Source organism: Pseudopipra pipra, chromosome W (assembly GCF_036250125.1).
Source record: "Pseudopipra pipra isolate bDixPip1 chromosome W, bDixPip1.hap1, whole genome shotgun sequence".
NCBI classification, from domain to species: Eukaryota; Metazoa; Chordata; class Aves; order Passeriformes; family Pipridae; genus Pseudopipra; species Pseudopipra pipra.
In genome coordinates, this window is record NC_087580.1 from 50,754,721 (window position 1) to 50,768,824 (window position 14,104).

Here is a 14,104-nt window from a genome sequence, read left to right on the forward strand (position 1 = left end):
TCAGGAGGAATTTCTTCATGGAAAGGATTGTTAAACATTGGAATGGACTGCCCAGGAAGGTGGTGGAGTCATCATCCCTGGAGGTTTTCAAGAAATGACTGGATGTGGCACTTAGTGCTATGGTCTAGTTGACAAGGTGGTGATCGGTCAAAGGTTGGACTCGATCTTAGAGGTCTTTTCCAACCTAAATGATTCTGTGATTCTGTAATAATGTTGATAACACACCAATGTTTTGGTTGTTGCTAAGTAGTGCTTACCCTAAGTCAAGGACTTTTCAGTGTTTCATGCTCTGCCAGTGAGGAGGTGCACAAAAAGCAAGGAATATAGCTGGGACAGCTGACCTGAACTGACCAAAAGGATATTCCATGACACAGAACATCATGCCCAGTATATAAACTGGGGGCAGTTAGCTCGAAGTGACCAATCGCTGCTCAGAGACAGGCTGGGCATCAGTCAGAGGGTGATGAGCAATTGTATTGTGCATCACTTGTGTTTCTTGGGTTTCATTTCTTTCTCCTTTTCATTACAATTGCAATTACTATTATTGTTATTATTATCATTAACATTATTAGTATTATTATATTTTACTTTGTTTCAATTATTAAACTGTTCTTATCTCAACCCACAAGTTTTACTTTTTTTTTCTGATTACCCATCCAACTAGCAGAGGAGGGAGGGAGTGAGCAAGTGTCTGTGTGGTACTTATTTGCCAGCTGGGGTTAAACCCCAACACCATCTAACAGTCCATTGATCAAACCCATATGCCTCCAATTTATTGGCCAGAATATTTTGGGGGACTGTTTCAAAGGCCTTACAGAAGTCCAGGTAGATGACATCTGTAGCTCTCCCCTTTTCCACTGATGTAGTCACTCCATCATAGAAGGCCGCTAGATTAGTCAGGCATGATTTGCCCTTGGTGAAGCCACGTTGGCTGTATCTAATGTCCCCCCGTCATCCATATGCCTCGACATAACTTCCAGGAGGATCTGCTCTGTTAAGGAAACTACCCAGTCTTACCATTCACACGACTTCTCCTTGGAAGCACCAGCTCAGGCTGTTTCTGTGTTGCTGTGCCATGAATAAATGGCTTTATGGAACAAGACATCTGAGATTCTGCAATGGGAAACCTGGGGTCAAACTGGTAAGAAAACCTGGTCTGACTGTGTGTGAGGGGGAGTTGTGGGGAGCCAAATGGGGCTCCTGTCAGCTCACTGGAGCCACCTGCAGTGAAGGGGCTTCAGTCCCAGAAGTTAGTCTTTGTCCTTGGGACCGTGACTGCCAGAGAGTCTCACGAATGGTGAGACAGGGTAGTTTCCTTAACATGCTTCATGATCTTACAGGTAACAGAGGTGAGGCTGACTGCGTGGTAGTTCCCAGGGTCCTCCTTTTTACACTTTTTAAAACTGAGTGCAATGTTTCCCTTTTTCCAGTCACTGATGATGTGGTCTGATTGCCATGACTTCTCAAATATAATGGAGAACAGCTTGGCAACTATATCAATTCCCTCAGGACCCCGGCATGCATCTTGTTGGGTCACAGAATCATATAACTATTTAGGTTGCAAAAGACCTCTAAGATTATTGAGTCCAACCATTAACCTAACACTGCCAAGTCCACCAATAAACCATGTCCCTAAATGCCATGTCTACACGTCTTTTAAATGCCTCCAGGGATGGTGACTCAACCACTTCTATGGGCAGCCCATTCCAATGCTTGACAACCTTTTCGGTGAAGAAATTTTTCCTAATATCCAATCTAAACTTCTCCTGGCGCAACATGAGGCCATTTCCTTTTGTCCTGTCGCTTGTTACTAGGGAGAAGGGACCCCCACCTCACTACAACCTCCTTTCAGGTAGTTGTAGAGAGATAAGGTCTCCCCTGAGCCTCCTTTTCTCCAGGCTAAACAACCACAGCTCATTCAGCCACTCCTCATAAGACTTGTGCTCTAGACCTTTCACCAGCTTCATTGCCTTTCTCTGGATTCGCTTCAGCACCTCAATGTCTTTCTTGTAATGAGAGGCCAAAAACTGAACACAGTATTTAAGGTGCAGCCTCACCAGTGCCAAGCACAGGGAGACAATCACTTCCCTAGTCCTGCTGGCCACACTATTTCTGATACAAGTCAGGATGTCATTGGCCTTGGTCACCTGGGCACACTGCTGGCTCATATTCTTCCCACATAAACTCATGACATCCTTGTAGTCCTCCTGAGTTGCCTGTCCCTCCTTCCAAAGGTCATAAACTCTCCTTTCCCCCCCCTAAGTTCCAGTCAAAGCTCTCTGTTCAGGCAGGCTGGTCTTCTTCTCTGCCAGCTTGTCTTTTGGCACATGGGGACGACCTGTTCTTGTGGCTTTAGGATTTCCTTTCTGAAGAATGTCCAGCTTTCCTGGACTTCTTTGCCCTTCAGGACTGCCTCCCAAGTGATTCTCTCAACCAGTCTTCTAAACAGGCCAGTCTGCCCTCCAGAAGTCCAAGGTGGCAGTTCTACTGGCACCCCTCCTTACTTGTCCAAGAATCAAAAACTCTCATTTTGTGATTGCTATGCCTAAGATGGGCTCCGACTATCACATCATCCACCACTCCTTTCCTATTCAGAAACAATAGGTCCAGTGGAGCACCTTCCCTAGCTGGCTCCCTCACCAGCTGTGTCAGGAAGTTATCTTGCACACACTCCAGGAACCTTCTAGACTGTATTTTCAGCAGACCTCATAAGTTGAAGTTTCCCATGAGAACAAGGGCTAGTGATCACAGGACTTCTCCCAGCTGTTTATAGAATATTTTGTCTGCCTCTTCATCCTGGTTGGGTGTTCTATAAGATTCCCACCATATATGTCTTGTTGGCCTTCCCCCTGATTCTTAAGTAAACACTCAACCCTGTAGACACCATTATTAAGCTCCAGACAATTGAGACACTCCCTAACATACAGGGATACCCCACTGCCTTCTCCTTCCTTGTCTATCCCTTCTGAAGAGTTTCTATCCATTCATTCCAGCATTCCAGTCATGTGAGTAATCTCACCATGTTTCTGTGATGACAACTATGTCATAGTTTTCCTGCTGCACAATGGCTTCCAGCTCCTCCTGTCATCCCATGGACTGGTGTATGCTCAGGTTCCTCATGTGGTCACAAACCTGATCTTCTCCCATGATGGGAGGGACTTCTTTCTACCAGTCCCTACCTTTAGATTCAGGGTCTTGAAAGATGTGGGAAGAGAGATTGCCGGTGTCAGGGTGGTTGAAGCCCACCACAAGGATCAGAGCCCGCGAGTGTGATGCTTCCTGTAGCTGAAGTAAGAACACTTCATCAACAGGCTCCCCTTGATCTGGTGGCCTGTAGTAAACACCAACCACGAGGTTGTCTTTGTTGGCTTTTCCCTTATTTTTACCCATAAGCTCTCAACCCATTCAGCACTGGTTTTCAAAGACAGCTCTCTCCAGTCAATTCATTTTTTTACATAGAGGGCAACCCCTCCATGCCTTCTTCCTTGTCTGCACTTTCTGAGCAGTTTATAGCCATTGATTGCAGTGCTTCAGTTGTTTGATTTGTCCCACTAAGTTTCAGTGATGGTGATTAAATTATAGCTTTCCAGGTGCACAGTGACTTCCATCTTTTCCTATTTGTTACCCATGCTGTATGCATTGCTATAGAGGCACTTTTGTGGGCCTATCAACCTTGTTAACTTTTTAGAGGAATGCAACCTAATTCCTTTGTGGCATTTCACCGGTGTCTCCCTGTTCATTCCTAATATTTCTTTTATAATTTCTTTTAATATTATATATTTTATATATATATGTAATTATAATTACTTTTCAGTATTTAACACAACATACAAAACATGCAATAAATGTTTTTTCCTTCCTGGAAAACAATTTAAAAATCATTTACTACCAAAAGCAGCCATAAAAAAATACCATGCTTGAGCAATGATGGATGCTATAAAATCAGCTTTGAAAAGAATGCTCTATTCCTGATAATGGTCAGTTGGCCATAATACTAGAATCAATTGATGAGTCTTTCATGTTGGAAATAGAAAATGAAGTATAATAGATTGGAACAATAAACAAGCCTTAAGATGTTTGACAGTGTTATGTTGGTTTAATAGATATCAAAACTGATAAGGTTTTAGCAACCACTGATAATACATAAATGTTCAATTATCCAAAAATGAAAAGACAAAGCATATACATTTTACTTTTTTAACAACTAGAACTTTTATGTATAAAACTTAAACTAAAGCCTACTGAGGTCAGCAGAAAGGCTGTCTTGACATTATTGGATTCAGGCTCAGGACCATAGTGCATTCACAGCTGTCAGACTAGAACTAGTATATAAAGAAAGCCATTTTTATCTTAAAATTAATAAAAACTTAGAATTTGCAGTTAAAAAGGCATATTCCATAGGGAAATGTATTCTTAAAAATTCTAGAGGTTTTCTTAAATGCAGTGAAATATCCACTCTCCCTTTTCTTTAAATACAATGCTTACATCAACTCCAGTACACTTTTCTACTCAACAGAATTAAGGAAAGATGACACACACACTAAGTTTACATCCTTCAAAATCATTCCCAAAAGTTTCACATGAGGCACAAAAATTTCACCACATAAAATAAAACAAAACAAAAGACAGTCTTATGAGATGTTATCTGTGTTTAACTTACTAGGAATAGGTCTAAGGACATCAGGAATGAGAATCTCCACCAAAGCCTGGTACATCACATGGTCACAGTTACCCATCCATTTCAGAATAGACTCATTTTTGCACAGAGTAATTAGTTTTCCTTTTGGAAGTCGATTTTCTATTTCACTCAGATTGCTAGTGTGAATAAATGTAACAAATGGAAAAGCATTTACATACAGATAAGTACAACGGATTTTGAAATAGATTATTTAATGAAAACTTTACAGATATCTCTGTTACATCCAATTGAAACTCTAACTTGGTCATATGAAACTGGGGGAAAAAAATGGCCTCCAAAGTTCTGTTCCAGACCATAAATTATGCAGAGGTATGATAAAATGGTCCTTGCAATTTAAACAGACCAGACAATATATTGTGAAGAGATACTTTGAATTTAGTCATCCAAAGGAAAAAATAGAAGATGTATACAATAATTTCAAGGATGCAGTTTGACATATACCAACAGCCTATATGTCAAATATTAGACAACAAAAATTTAACCTGAAAAACTGCTGATACCTGAAAAGGTTCTTAGCCTATATGTAAAACTAAGTCTTTCTTTGATTTGACTCCTGCTGTTATATCATGATGGTGAACAGTAAGCAAAGAGACATTTACTGACCTCAGTTCAATAATAGCTGTGTCGTCAGCTGGAGCAGAGGGAGAATAGCGCCAGAAAGTTTGCCACAATTTTTCTATCAGGCTAAACTGAAGATTCACAATAACATCCACAATTGCCTGAAAAAATATAAAACCGGTGCAGATAGTCTTCTATGTGATTGCCCTCCAATTCTTCACAGGGGTATAGCTGCCCCAGTCATTTTGCAGAAAAAATATTAAAATATATGCTTATAAATAAATGTATAATATACTTTTTAATAACTTTTTAGCAAAAATTGTTCCAACTGTCCAGACTAGTGTGGACAGAGACTCAGATCAGGCCAAGAGGAAATACATGGAAGCCTCCAGAAAAGAACCTAAGCACATATACCAGGTGAATTCACCTAAACAGAGCTGTTAATACTATTGCAAACACAAAGGAAACCTGCTATTTCATTAATTTTGTTACTTCATTACATGCTTTAAAGCCCCATCAACAATAATTTTAAAACACATTATTCAATATAAAATGTGGCTTTAAGTTCTTAAACAAACTGCTTCTTTAAAACTTGAAGAAAAACTGAGTTTGTTTTTAACATAAACATTAGAAATAATTTAATCTAATTTCAACTCTTATAAAAAAAGCAAAATTCTGTATATATATTATCTAAAGTTTGTTTTATCTAAAATTCTCAAAACCTACACATGATTACATTCCAGTATTGGTATTCTATTACCTATTATTTTCTTTCCCTGTTAAGAGAGAAATTCCAGAAGTCTTTTTGCAAATGTCCTTTCTGAATAAGCAAAATATTTGAGGAGTGCAAAAGATACAAGTAGGCTGGCCGTAATCTGCTTTGTGTCAGTCATCCTGCTGAACTGATTCTCACTAAAACACGAATTTTCAAAGAATGATTTCTGTGAAATGCCACTTTTCTTACCTCACAGTGTTCTCGATAAAGACTTTGCAGTGATTTTATGTCCTCAAGGGTAGTACCATCTGGCAGTGAAGATATTTCAAGTTCCCCAAACTCTGGAAGTACTCGAGATGCGTCTGTTTCCATGACAACATAACAGAATAAAGCTATCGCAAAGTATGCCAATTATAGTTTGATTAGAAAACATTTAAGGATGATGTAAAGAAATAAAGTCTAGAAGGTCATAATGTCCAAAGAGGAATGTCTTTCATAGTTAATATATTTTGAAGTTTAATTTGTGAACAAACCAGCTAGCTATTTTTACAGCAAAAGGAGATTTTAAATTATTCTTGACAGATAGCAGATAAAAATGATCACACATACATCTTGTATCTGTATAGAAAAAAGATAAGACTCATTTTCAGAATATGACAGGATGAAGCAGAATATTCATGTCAGTACATAAGAGATTAATAGAATTTAATAGGTTTTATTGTGATCAACTGAATAGTTTTTGAATTGACATGAATGTTAGGGTTTAGTAGACTCAGTAGCATATATTTATTTGAAAATAAAAAGACTTTCAACTGTAGCCAACATGTGCTTTTACTATTTCTCATAAATGTTTCCCACAGATATACTGGTATGGGGGGGAAAGTCCACTGTCAAACAGGGGGACAGTGGAACAAAAATTCAAAAACCTGCTAACTATAGCCTAAGGTTCCCAATGATTTTGGTAACAGCAAGGTTAGGCCAAATCCCAATACGTGAATTCAAAACAAAGTGTACAATTACTGCAATAACACATTTAATAAGCATTTTTACATTAGCAAATATAAAAGCCAGGATGCCATTGGCCTTCTTGGCCACCTGAGAACACTGCTGGCTCATGTTCAGCACCCCCAGGTCCTTTTCTGATGGGCAGCTTTCCAACCACTCTTCCCCAAGCCTGTAGCGCTGCAGGCGGTTGTTGTGACCCAAGTGCAGGACCCAGCACTGCGCCTTGTTGAACCTCATACCACTGGCCTCCGCTCATCTATCCAACATGTCCATATTCCTCTGCAGAGCCTTCCTACCCTCCAGCAGATCAACACTCCAGTCCAATTTGGTGTCATCTGCAAATTTATAGAGGTGCACTTGATCCCCTCATCCAGATCATCAATAAAGACATTAAACAGGACTGGTCCCGAGACTGAGTCCTGGGGAACACCACTTGTGATCACCTGCCAACTGGATTTACCTCCATTCACGATCACTCTCTGGGCTTGGCCATCCAGCCAATCTTTTACCCAGTGAACAATGTACGCATCCAAGCCATGAGCATCCAGTTCCTCCAAGAGAATGCTGTGGGACACAGTGTCAAAGGTTTTACTGAGGTTTAGGTAAACAATATCCACAGCCTTTCCTTCATCCACTAGGCAGGTTACCTTGTCATAGAAGGACATCAGGTTATAGAATCATAGAATGGTGTGAGTTGGAAGGGACATTAAAGACCATCTGCATCAATTGTGTGACTTGTCCCACCATGTCTCTGTGATGGCAACTATGTCATTGTTTTCCTACTGCACCATGGCTTCCAGCTTCTCCTGTTTGTTGCTTATGCTGCATGCATTGATGTAATACACTTCATTTGTGTTATTGATCCACTGCCTTTTCAAGGGGAGAAGCTCTAATTTCTGCTTGACCATTCTCAGCTGCTTCCGCGGTTTCTAGCACATCAATAACCCATGCATCCTTGCTACTGATTGTATCTCCATCACATACCTCTACTGAAGGACCTCTCTAGCACACCACCCCTCAAACAATGGCATACCATCCCCAGACTTATCTCCAGTGTTCCTGATTTTATTCCCTTCAAATCTAGTTTAAAGGTCTCTCAGTGAACCTTGCTAACTCCTGTACAAGGATCCTTTTCCCCCTTTGAGACAGGTGTACCCCAGCTGTTGCCAGCAGGCTCGGTGCCATGTAAACCCATGATCAAAACCCCCAAAATTCTGCTGGTGACACCAGGCTCAGAGCCAGGTATTCATATGTATGATTTTCCTTTTTCTACACCCATTGTTCCCTGCAACTGGAAGAATAGAGTACAACACTGTTCACACTCCAGATCCTTCAACCAGTCATCCCAAAACCCTGAGGTCTGTCTTGATTGTCCTCAGACTTCTTGTTTGGACTTTATTGTTGCCTACCTGAAAAAACAGTAATGGATAATAATCAGAGGGCCGTACCAGGCTACAGAGTTTCTTGGTAATGTCTCTTACTTGGACCCCAGGGAGGCAAAAGACTTCCCTATGGGTTGGGTCTGGTCAGCATATCAGGCAGGCCTCTGTTTCTCTCAAAAGGGAGTCACCAATGACAACTACTCTTTTTTTCTTGACTGAGGCAGTTGTGATGCAGGGGGTAGACTTACCTTAGGCAACTCCTCCAACCTGTATGGATCTTTGTCCATATTGTAGTGTATCCATATTATATTTGTGTTCATCTGTATGTGGCATTTGGGGATATGGTTTAGGGGTAATTATGGTGGTGCTGAGTTGATGGTTGGTGTCAGAGACTGAAATGTTTGATGATTTATGCATTCTAGGAGACTTTTACAGGCTTTTGACTTGCATTATACCTCTGATGAGCAATCCGGCTCCTCCCTCCCTCCAGTGCTGAAGGTGTGAAGCCCTGAAAAGGCAAGAGCTGAGCTTGCAGGCTTTTGACCTTTGATGGGCAATTGAAGGGGCAGGACCTCTGATGGCCCATAGGAGCCCATCCCCCCCCCCCCCCCCCCCCCCCCGGCAGTCAGGAAAAGGGCGGGAACCAGGCCAGACACAGCAGCTCTTGCCCAGGGCCCATGGAGAGATTGGAGGCTCGAGGCATGGCCCGTGACACTGACCATGTGTCAGAGACTGAAATGGTTAATGATTTATGCATTCTAGGAGACTTTTGCAGGCTTTTGACTTGCATGATACCTCTGATGAGCAGTCGGGCCCCTCCCTCCCTCCAGTGCTGAAGGTGTGAAGTCCTGAAAAGGCAAGAGCTGAGCTTGCAGGCTTTTGACTATTGATACATCTGATGAGCAATCAGGACCCTCCCTCCCTCCAGTGCTGGAGGTGTGAAGTCCTGAAAGATAAGAGCTGACCTTGCAGGCTTTTGACTATTGATACATCTGACGAGCAATCAGGACCCTCCCTCCCTCTGCTAAACTTGAAAGGCGGGAGCCAGGCCAGACACAGGAGCTCTCTTGCGCAGGGCCCAGGGAGAGGTTGAAGGCTCGAGGCATGGCCCGTGACACTGACCATGGATATGATAATTCATAACTTCTTGGAGTGTGGGGGCTTCCCTCCTTCACCCCCAGCAGATCAAGACCACCACTTCAACCGACAGACATGGAAGCTGCAACTATCAAGTTTTATCGCTGGACCCCGTGGGCGGTGACTATGGACATCTGTCCACTCTCAGCTTTTCTTTCCCTTACTCTCCCTTGCTCTTATCCTGCCTTTCTCTCCCCTATGCATTTTTCTCCTCCCCAGAAAGGTTATGACAGCACCCAAAAATGTTAGCTTACCTATTGATTATGACAGCACCCAAAAATGTTAGCTTACCTATTGATTATGACAGCACCCAAAAATGTTAACTTACCTATTGATTCAAAATTGTTAAAATAAATCTTATCAATATATGTTTTCATACACTGATTATTTAGTGTCGTTTCACTTTAATCCACCCCAAAGGAATTTTTGATAAAACCTGGGTTACCCCCCCCCTCTTTTCCTGGGGCGGGTCGTAACACCATGGATATAATAACTCATAACTTCTTGGAGTGTGGAGGCTTCCCTCCTTCACCTCCGGCGGATCAAGGCTACCACTTCAACTGACAGACATGGAAGCTGCAACTACCAAGTTTCATCGCTGGACCCCGTGGGCGGTGACTATAGACATCTGTCCACTCTCAGCTTTTCTTTCCCTTACTCTTATCCTGCTTTTCTCTCCCCTATGCATTTTCTCCCCCCCCAAAGGTTATCTCTATGTCACATTGTTATATGACAGCACCTAAAATTCTAGCATACCTGTTGATGCAAAATTGTCCCCTATGCATTTTCTATCTCTATGTCACATTGTTATATGACAACACAGAAATGCTAGCATGCCTGTTGATACAGAATTGTTAAAATAAACCTTGCCAGCATATGTTTTCAGACACCGATTATTCAGTGTCGTTTCACTCTAATCCACCCCAAGGGAATTATTGATAAAAACCTGGGTTACCCCCCTCCCTTTTTCTGGGGCGGGTTGTAACAGTTGGACTAGATGATCTTGATGTTCTCTTTCAACCTTGACAATTCTGTGCCTGTTCTTCAAGTTCTAGAGCCTCATACTTATTGTAGAAGGGCACCTGGGAAGCTGAGGTAAGCCAGGAGGGGATTCGTCTGCTGCCTCAAGTAGGCACATGTTTCCATTGCTCCCCCATCTCTTAAGTCCCCTCCTTCTACCTCGTGGTGAGAGAGTAGAGGATCCTTTGCTTCTTGTGATGTGGCTGGCTGGTGTATTTGCCTAAGGGATGGTAAAGAGTGGCTCCACCACTCAACCTCCTCCTGAGACTCCCTGATACTTCTTAACCTTTCTACCTCCTCTCTTGAGCAGATCATCCACTTCATCACACCTCACACAGCTTTTGTCTCTACTGTCATCCAATACAGTGCCAGGCTCTGGCACTCCCCGTAGCCCAAGACCTACATGGCTGCGTGTTTTCATGGCAGCTTTGTCTATGGCACCACATCCTTTCTGGCAAGTGCAGAGGACATAGTTCCCCACCGAGCAGATATGATAGCTCAGCTCCTTCTGAGAGGGTAATGACCACCAACTGAGCTGACCTCTTGAGCTGGTGGGTGACTGCATCCTCCCTTTGCGAACTGCCAAGCAACACCACACCCTGTTTAAGTACTCTGCTCCCTGTGCTCCCTAAGAGATACTTTTGTAGGGGTGGGGAATGGACATGTCACTCCTGATCCCACCCATACTGAGTCAGCGCTGCCTGTGAGTCAGTTTCAGAGCTTCCTGCTGGGAGGAGGGGGGCTGAGGCACCTCTCCGTGCTAATTTCAAGGTCTTGCTGCTTCAGGAACTCTCCCCACAGTCCCTCTGCATGATCCTTGATTCCAGAGCACGTTTGCCAGAGCAGTTTGCCTCGGAGTCTTCATTGCAATTGCATTGCAATATATTTTAAATCTACCATGCAAGTAGATTTTGCACATTTTTTCCTTTTATATTTGCATGATGCATATTAAATATTGCAGAAGTCTTGCAATACAGAACATATAGCTCCTATGAGTATCTTTTTGTTCTATTAACAATGAGACAACAGTATAACACATCTTTTCATACCTAAAAACTGTTGATGATGTTGACTTTGGGCAATTATAGTTTGTTCAGCAGATGTACCTGTCTGTTGACCACTTCCTGTGAAACCATCTGCAACTCCATCCACTTTCTGCACAGGCTTGTACCTACAAAATTATCAAATACAAAATTATTCTTTATGTTCACTTTTTTTGTAAGTGCAATATCACATTCTGTTCTGCCTGATTTCCCAGTCTCAATATACAGTTTTGCTAGTTCACACAAAAGAAAAAAGTAACATCAAAATAATTGTAGCAAGGAAACAGAACACTGGCAATGCATTGTAAAATTCATAAAGTGGATATCGCAGCACAACTACCAATTTCTTGTGGAATTTAGTTTTAAAACTACGCCACTAACATCTAAAGCTCATTTACACTATTTCCTTTTCCAAAGGACTCATCTTCTCAGGAATCAAGTAGTTCAAAAATAAGGTTTAATCATCTAAAGAGGGGCCATGCACCTGTTTGAAGACAAAGGAATTTAAATAATTTTAAAATGTAACAAACTTCTCATGAGCTCAGAATGTCTGAGAAGACTACTTAGACTTGAACTAAGTAGCTGAAGCAGGGGAGGTTCAGATTTGATATTAGGAAGCATTTCTTTACTGAGGGGGTGGTCAAACACTGGAACAGGCTTCCTACAGAGGTGGTTGATGCCCCAAGCCTGTCAGTGTTTGAGGCATTTGAAGAATGCCCTTAATAATATGCTTTAACTTTTGGTCAGCCCTGAAGTGGTCAGGCAGTTGGACTAGATGATCGTTGTAGGTCTCTTACAACTGAAATAGTGCTATTCTATTCTATTCTATTCTAAACTCTTCATCAGTCAAGTCACAAAAACTTTTATAAAGGATAAAAAGGGCAAAGATACAAATAGGAGTCCTAGTTTGGATGGTCAGATGTTAAAACTATCACACTGACAGGCTGAAGACTCTGCCTGCAATCTTCAACACAACTGAAAATTCTGCTACAGCTCTTAGTGGTAAGAACTTGGAACCTTTGTCCTTCTGAAATAGCTTTTTTTGCCAGAAGAAAGCTAGAGAAACCTCACTGCAGAAAGCAGTGCATGTGAACTGTTGCTCAAGTCTGAAATTGCAGATTGTAAGGCTTTATATTAACTTTAGAAACATCAACAAATTCCACTCTGAAAATGCTCCTCTTAAGAAGCAGTTGAGTCAGATGTGAGCATGTTCTCACTTTGATCTTATTAAACAGATAATAGGAATGCCCTATGTAACTATTTAGATTTTGGTTTATGAGAAAGCTCCCATAAGAAACAAGCATCCAAGGTTCTGGTCATTCTAGACATATATTTAACTATACAATAACATAGAACGTGATATATAAGATGTATACTTCTCAAAAAGATGCCTCTTAGCCTGATTAACATAGAGTATGATAACTTTAGGAATGTTAATACTTGGAAACAAAAACTTCTGTTATCATCTTAATCTATGGGACTTTTACATGACGTTTGGTTATTTTAAAGGTTCAGGATAAAATCTCAGGCCTGCAGAAATAAATAGCACAACTGTAATCAACTTTAGAAGACTAAAGTTTAATCTCTAGTATCACAGTAACATTGAACTCTTATGGATAAAGTTCTCATCACTTGATAGATCTCATTTTGTAAGAACTTTTAACTTTATTCTCATTATCATTAAAAATACCTGGCAGAAGATCAAATTCTATTTTTAAATTAAAATCAGTATGTTCACATAGTTCCACTAGTTTCTACAAAATTTAATATTTAAAAAACTTTTCAGCTCTTGGAGTAGAATCCAAAGTGCCTTGAATGCATAAAAGTAACAGTCCTTTGAGTTTCTAGGGTTTAAAAAGAACTTTCACACACAAAAAAATCTAGGTGCTAGGAATCCGGATTATCCTGTCATTTGCTCCAATGTACTTCAAGTAAAAAATCTTGGTGAAAAGTCTTAATTCTGGCATTATTACAGATGACATTCTAGGAGTCAAACAGTTTTAACAGCTTTTACAGGCCAGTCAGCCTCAGCTCAATCCTGAGAAGGTGATGGAGCAGCTAAACCTAGGAACCATTTACAAATGCATGAAGAAGGTGGTGATTGGGAGTAGTCAGCATAGATTCACCAAAGGGAATTCACGCTTGACCAAACTGATAAACTTCTACAATGAAATGACTGGCCTGGTAGATGAGGGGAGAAGCAGACAGTGAGATGGATTGAGAATTGGCTGAATGGCTGTACTGTAACATGGCAAGATTTTGGTAGAGGGGGTCTGCAGGGATGGCTTCTAAAAGGAGACAGGAGATGTCCCCATGTCAGAAAGAGCCAGTTTCAGCCAGCTCCAAGATCACAGAATCATAGAATCAGCCGGGTTGGAAAGGACCTCTAAGATTATCAAGTCCAACCCTTGATCCACTACCACCATGGTTACTAGACCATGGCACTAAGTGCCACATCCAGTCTCATCTTAAAAACCTCCAGGGACGGAGAATCCACCACTTCCCTGGGCAGCCCGTTCCAATGCCTGATTACCCTCTCTGTAAA

The 14,104-nt window shown here is 41.4% G+C and overlaps 1 long non-coding RNA gene across 1 annotated transcript; it reads right to left on the minus strand.

Annotated features, from left to right (window-relative positions):
• Positions 1-5,303: 5,303 nt before the first annotated feature.
• Positions 5,304-11,689, minus strand: LOC135405092 (uncharacterized). The gene is made up of 3 exons (XR_010425735.1): positions 11,566-11,689; positions 6,222-6,334; positions 5,304-5,418 (listed from the first exon to the last, which is right to left on the minus strand). It is a non-coding gene; the product is annotated as an uncharacterized LOC135405092 (long non-coding RNA).
• Positions 11,690-14,104: the final 2,415 nt, after the last annotated feature.